Below are 6412 nucleotides of genomic sequence, written 5' to 3' on the forward strand. Positions count from 1 at the left end.
AAAAAAAAAAAAAAAAAAAAAAAAAAAACAAAAACAAAAAAAAAAAAACCCACAACACAAAAAAACCAACCAACAAACAAACAAACAAAAAACACCAAAAAACACACACACAAAAAAAACCCCAAAACAAAACAAAACAAAACAAAAAATCCTCCCTTCAACAAAACCCAAACTGGAGATAGTATAAATCAAGGAACCTGAAATACATACAACCCCAACATGCTGCTACAAAGTGAAATGTAACCTTTTCTTCTCTAATGCAGAACAGGTTAATACAGTGGCATAAACAGTGGACTCATTGTCTCAGCTAATTGGAAAGGATCGTGAATTTTAAATCATCAGATTTTAGGCAGCCAAAACTGTGAAGGTCTGAATAAGTTTAAATCAAAAGCTGCCAGCATGTGGGATCTTAAAAAATTACCTCATTGTTATTATTATGCAATAAATAAGTACTTGCAGTATTATGGTCCTCTCAATCTTACCTTTTTCTTATTCAAGAAAGAAATATTATCATTATTTTTCCACTCTTCCTCAGTTCAGTCTCTTTTCTTCTGTAATAAATAAACCAATAGAAAATTATAACAATTTCTAAGCAATAAATTTAATGATATTTTGAAAGAAAAAAACCCCAAACAAATCACTTTATCTATACATTATTTCTAGAAAAAAATCCCAGCACAAAAAGAAAAACATTGCATAGAGGAATGGTTTTTTTGAGCTATTCCATAAGCCTCACTGGGACTATTGCCTCAAGTTTCAGCAGGGAATGGTTACAGCAAAGTACATTAGTACTGCAATTTTCTCCCTTTATCAACAATTCTCTTTCCTACTTAGTATTTTCTTGAGAAGGTTATACTGATAGTATACAGTATCTACAGAGGGCAGCAGCCATCTAAAGCTGCTTCTTCAGGTGCAAAGCAGAAAGTCAGGATGACTTATTTAGATTCCAACCAGCAAGTTCATTTAAGCCTGCTTCCTAATAAATCGAAATACAAACGAATGTGCTGTTAGGTTTTCAAGTTGGTAGTGGCTGTGAAAAACAATAGGTCTTCTACAATTTCCCCTTGAAAATTTAGGCTCACTCTTAATAGTCAAAAACTATATAGGTATGAAACAATTGGAAAAGTAAAAATTAATATTATTATATTACCTAATATGTGGTTTTGACTCTCTTTATTTGAAAGATTATCTGTCCAGCCTTTAATAATGTGGGTTTGTTGTTGATTGTTTTCCAAATTTTTTATCAGGGTAGTGATAGCATAATCAGACTGAAGGGTTTCTCTGACATTGTCACTAGCTACTATTGAATCTTTTTGCTCACCATTAATGTCATATAAAGTTGTTGGCAACTAGTGAAGACTCGTCCTTCTCTCTAGATACCCTCAGCACTCTAGGGCATGTATATTGCCTGGGCCAAGAGGTTAGGAATTAAATAAAAGCACTCTCATAGTCGATCACCCACCACACAACTTATCTGTCCAAGTACTCACATAAGCTCTCCTTTGACCACATCACAGGAGCCAGCAATGCTCTGCTGACCTTCTGAGTGCAATAACTCTTGGGTGACCAGTACCAGGGATGGGTGAGTGCACCAAGCCCCTTCCCACAGGAGCTGGTTGAATGAACAGTACCGTTAGAACAATTTTTTTCCCAGCAAAATCTGTGATATAATGAAAGGCCAAGAAGTCATAACTGACATGTTTTTTCCACTTAGTCTATTAGCCAGACCAAGTCTCAAGAGCGTGATATAATGAAAGATTAGCCGTCAGCCACAGTACAAGAGGATGTGAAGGAAGGATAGGTATGCAAACACTATGAGATGATTAACCATACTATTTCCTCAGTTTTGAAACATAAATGAAGTCTTACTCCGCTTTATTACAGTTCCTTGTTGCAGTTACATGTAGTTTCATGGGAGTAGGCTGTGATGCACAAGGCCAGATTTTTAGCTTCAGTTATGTGAGTGCAAATCCCACTGAAAGGGTGACTGCATATAAGTACCAAAGGATGAACTGAACTGCTATTAAAAGGAGTATTTTTTCCCCATTATTGTTGTTGTTACGAGAAACAATCTGGGCAAAGAACTTTTGGAAGGAAAGGGTTTTCTAATGGCCAAGTAAGTAATAGCAAAGAAAATAAAGAAAACAAATTATCAAGCTGAAACTAAGCTAATGAAGAAAACAATGGCTAGAACAGCAAATTAAACAGAGGGAAGATGCTTAAAATACAATCCTCACATCATTCCTGCTCACAGTCATCAAGCTGACTGCTTATGGATGTCAAAAGCTCTTTTCTCCTTCACTTTTAAAAAATATCTCCCTCTTTCACAGAGAGAAATATATGGCTTTTTTATTTTTCTTTCTTACTCTCTGCTGCACTGAAGATGCCAATTCCAAGTACATGTGATAAGACAAAATCAAGAATCACCTAATCACACTGGTTGGAGTGAAACACTGACACTCAAAAAAGAGCAAGAATATCAGGTGATGAAGCAGAGTGATAATGAAATAAGCCCTTGAATGATATACAGAAGAATGAGTCCAATAGCACTGGAATCAACAGGAGTCTTTCCATTTACCTTAGTAGGCACTGAACAAGTCCATACAAAGCAGAAAAATACACATGGAGATGGCAGCTACCATTGTCAAAGTTTCCAGATCCCTGTTTTCCACATTCATGAGCATACGGAAATATACTACTTTCCAGTAGGTGCACAAAAGAGTTCCTTATGACTTAACTTTAGAGAGGATGTTATGCCATAATTTTATTCTATGGAAAAAGGACCCGTTCCTTCCTTTAAATGCTGCTGTGTTTAAACACATTGCAGGACAATTTTAATTTTTCTTCTTTCATTTTATTTCTTCAGGATTCTGTACACCATTTACTACCAAAATTCTGAATGCAGCCTTAGTCAGGAACTTTGCCACAACACATTTTCAACCTGTGGTACAGATGGAGACTTAAGAGCATCCCAGGATGAGAAAGGCTTACAGCATGCTATAATGCAAGATCAATATTTATTGTTTCTGCCTTTGAACAGCGGGAGTTTAGACACTGTTGGATGGCATATTGTTTGGGAATTTGAGGGAGTGCAGGTGTATGTGTGACACTGAGAGAAATCTTTCCTGTATAACACAGTTAACCAATAAAACACAGGAGGGTTTACTATGTGCATGACTTTTTCCATACTTGGGATATCTTGGTGGAAAAAGCCTTCCAAATCATTCCAGAAGTGGTAATACATGGTTGTTACCATCTCCTGGGGCGCAGTGATATTATTTCATGAAAGAAACACTGTCACAAAGCTTCCAAAGGAAGACCTGAGGGATTGCAGGGAGTTTTATATGTGATTCACTTCATCTCAGACAGGTCTAAATTTATATACTCAGTTTCATGACAGAAGGGAGTTCTTTCAGAAAACAGGAAAATGCTAGACCCACATTTTTCTACAGGCTCAGCCAGAGACATGTTCATTACTTCCTCAGACCAATGATGTATAAAGACTGTCCTTACGCACCAGCTTCCAATTTCACTCAGAAACAACTTTATTCCAGTGGAGAACTTAGTGATTTCTGTGTGCATAAAGTGCTTTTGCATTTCCAGGGTTTAAATATTATGTACCCAAGTTAGAAGTGCAAGATGACTGCAGCTGTAACTCACTGAAAACAGAATGACCCAGAAAACATTTCAGTGGCTGACTTCACAGTTTCCAATAAATGGACAGGAGAATCCGATTCTAGTTATCCAATACTTTTCTTGCTGGACCATCTATAAGAATGATTGCAGAGCAGTCTGAGCAACTACAATTTATTGAAGCATTCAACTCTCCTCTGGCTTCATCTTTCTCATTGCCTTCAGTAGGCACTATAAAAAGTATTTCTGGATAAGGACAGACCCCAGTGTTTCTCAGAACTGGAGCTTCATTACTGACACACAGGGGACTTCCAGCATACACAGAGCTCTCCCACTGCCTGGTACTGCAGTGATGATGCCATAATAGATTCAGAAGACAGAGCAGTAAAAAGGCACCAAATGCCAGCAATTTTTGAACCTTACAGACTTCATCACTCTGCTAATTTAATTTTTCATCATGATTTTGGTGGATATGACTAAAAATTATTATAGCAGTTGATTGTTCATTTGGAAAAATGTGTTAGCCTGACACAAGAATCTCTTTTGCTACATTTTGAAAAAACACTGACTAGAGGATTAAAGTCTGCTTCCCAGTGCTTAGCTAGCTAGCTCGTGCCAAAACTAGACACAGCTCTTAACTTCAAAAGAACAAAGGACAAATTTTGCTTTCTAACATAAACATAGAAAACCAAAGTAAAAACTCAAACGTTAAGAGAATTGAAGCAAAAATACAATAAAGCCAACATATTAAGTGATAGAAATACATTAAGCAGTCTAAAATAACAGAAAATATTCCATTCAGCTCTAACACAGCAAGCCACTTTACATATAACTTGCAATTTTTCCTAATTTGCTTTAATCAGAAGGCTTATGGCGTTGGTAAATGAGGGAAGAGCAACTGACATCATCTACCTGGATTTGTGCAAAGCATTTGACAGTGTCTCACATGACATCCTTGCCTCTAAACTGGAGACACGTGGACTCGATCGATGGACAACTTGCTGGATAAGTAACTGGCTGGATGGTTACACTCAAAGGGTTGGAATCAAAGTTCTATGTCCACATAGAGAGCAAAGTGGTGTTTCTCAGGGGTCAGTATTGGACCAGCACATTCAACATCTTCGTTGGTGACATGGACTGAGGGATCAAGTGCACTCTCATCAAGTCACATCTAAAAATGTCCTGCTCCACCTCCCTCTTCATGTATTTTGTGTGCTTTCTTAGTTGATAAAATATCAGCATCTTCCTGTGCCTTACTGTTCTGGTAGATTTTTCAGCAGCCAAATACAGCCTTTTGTTTCGCAAGAAGCACAAACTACTGACAAGGTCGTTTCAGACAGAAAAATAACTCGGGATTTAATAAAGCAGACTTTTCCTATACTTCAGCACTTGAAATAACAAAGTCAATGTGACTTGAAACCTGACCACTCCTTATCACCTTCTGAACACAAAGAACAAGGTCACTACAATCAACGAGTCAAAAAGCAAGATGGTCTTAATTTAAATATTTAAGGTACAATTTAGGAAAGTGAAACATGAAGGCAAGGAAGGAGGGAAGGAAGCCTACTTGCTGGAAATTTGCCTCTCTGACTTGGAGAAAGCACAAGTTCACCAGAAAAAGACAGAAAGAAAACCAATTATAAGTAATATATCTTTTGTGTTAGTTAATGTCCAAGCCTTTGAAAATTATTAGCTTTTTTTTTTTTTTTAAGAAATGTGGAACCATTCCACAGACACAACTGAGCTCTGCCTTCTGTTAAGGGTTGCAGCACCATTGAAGTTTGAAATTTTTTAAGCAGTTGTGCTGTGCTTTCAATTCCCCCTACCTTCTTTTTTTCTTTCATTGGATTGAAATGTGACCAAATAGCAGCATGACTGTGAACGGAAAAGATAATTCTCACACGACATTCTTCTCAGTCCTCTGGGGAAAACACACACATACAAACACATTTGTTCACATCTGATTCAAGATGTGAAAAAAAAAAAATAATAAGGCAAATCTATGAGGGTTTTCTCTGAAATTTGAAACAGATTTTTAAACTCTCCTATGATTTGTTTTGTTTAGACTAATTAGGAGTTCTGCTTTATGTTGCCACAACAGACACTAAACATTTGCAATATATTTACTGAGGTTTAAGGAATTATGGGATTAATTTGTATCTATTACACCATTATCCTTAAGCAAAACTGTTTTAGCAATCCATGTGAATATATTTTTATAAGTCAAAGAGGTGACTTATCAGTCTAACCATACACTTTGCATTCTCAGAACAATACCTAATACAGATCACTAGGAAATTTTGTTTCTCAGGAAAAACATCCTCTTTTGTTGAAATCTTATATTGCTGCATTGGCAGAGCTGAACTAAAAATGGATGCTGAACTAAAAATTGGCTGGAAGCTATAGTTTGCAATGCGTCTCTCATATTAGTGTAATTTGTATATTTTGTTGCTCCTATAATGAACTTAAAAACGGAAAATTCCTGAAGTTAAATATGTCCAAAAGAGTGAAAGGTACACTAAATATTCTTATGATAGGGACACAGGTAGTTAAGTATACAGATACTTTTGTTGTTGTGCTTTCTCCCACTACAAGCACAGAGAGAAAAAACATTCACTTCCCTTATTAAAACATGATGGTGGAACTAGTTATTACTAGGACCATTTTCTTCCATGTCCTACTCACAAAATCTAAATTAGATTAGATTCAGGCTTCAGCAACATTAAGTCTTCTCTTCCAAGCAGGAGGCTTTTTTAACATCTACGTATCTTTTGAGTTT

General features: G+C 36.5%; 1 long non-coding RNA gene across 1 annotated transcript in view; it reads right to left on the reverse strand.

Annotated features, from left to right (window-relative positions):
- Positions 1–480: 480 nt before the first annotated feature.
- The window catches only part of LOC114061335, a 19960-nt gene continuing 14028 nt past the window's right edge, over positions 481–6412 (reverse strand). Inside the window, exon 3 of the long non-coding RNA XR_003572094.1 lies at positions 481–551. This is a non-coding gene — a long non-coding RNA (uncharacterized LOC114061335). The remainder of the gene's footprint in view (positions 552–6412) is intronic.

Source organism: Empidonax traillii, unplaced genomic scaffold, assembly GCF_003031625.1.
Source record: "Empidonax traillii isolate 1590-97213 ecotype Southwest subspecies unplaced genomic scaffold, ASM303162v1 scaffold327:size604231, whole genome shotgun sequence".
In the NCBI taxonomy this organism is placed as follows: domain Eukaryota; kingdom Metazoa; phylum Chordata; class Aves; order Passeriformes; family Tyrannidae; genus Empidonax; species Empidonax traillii.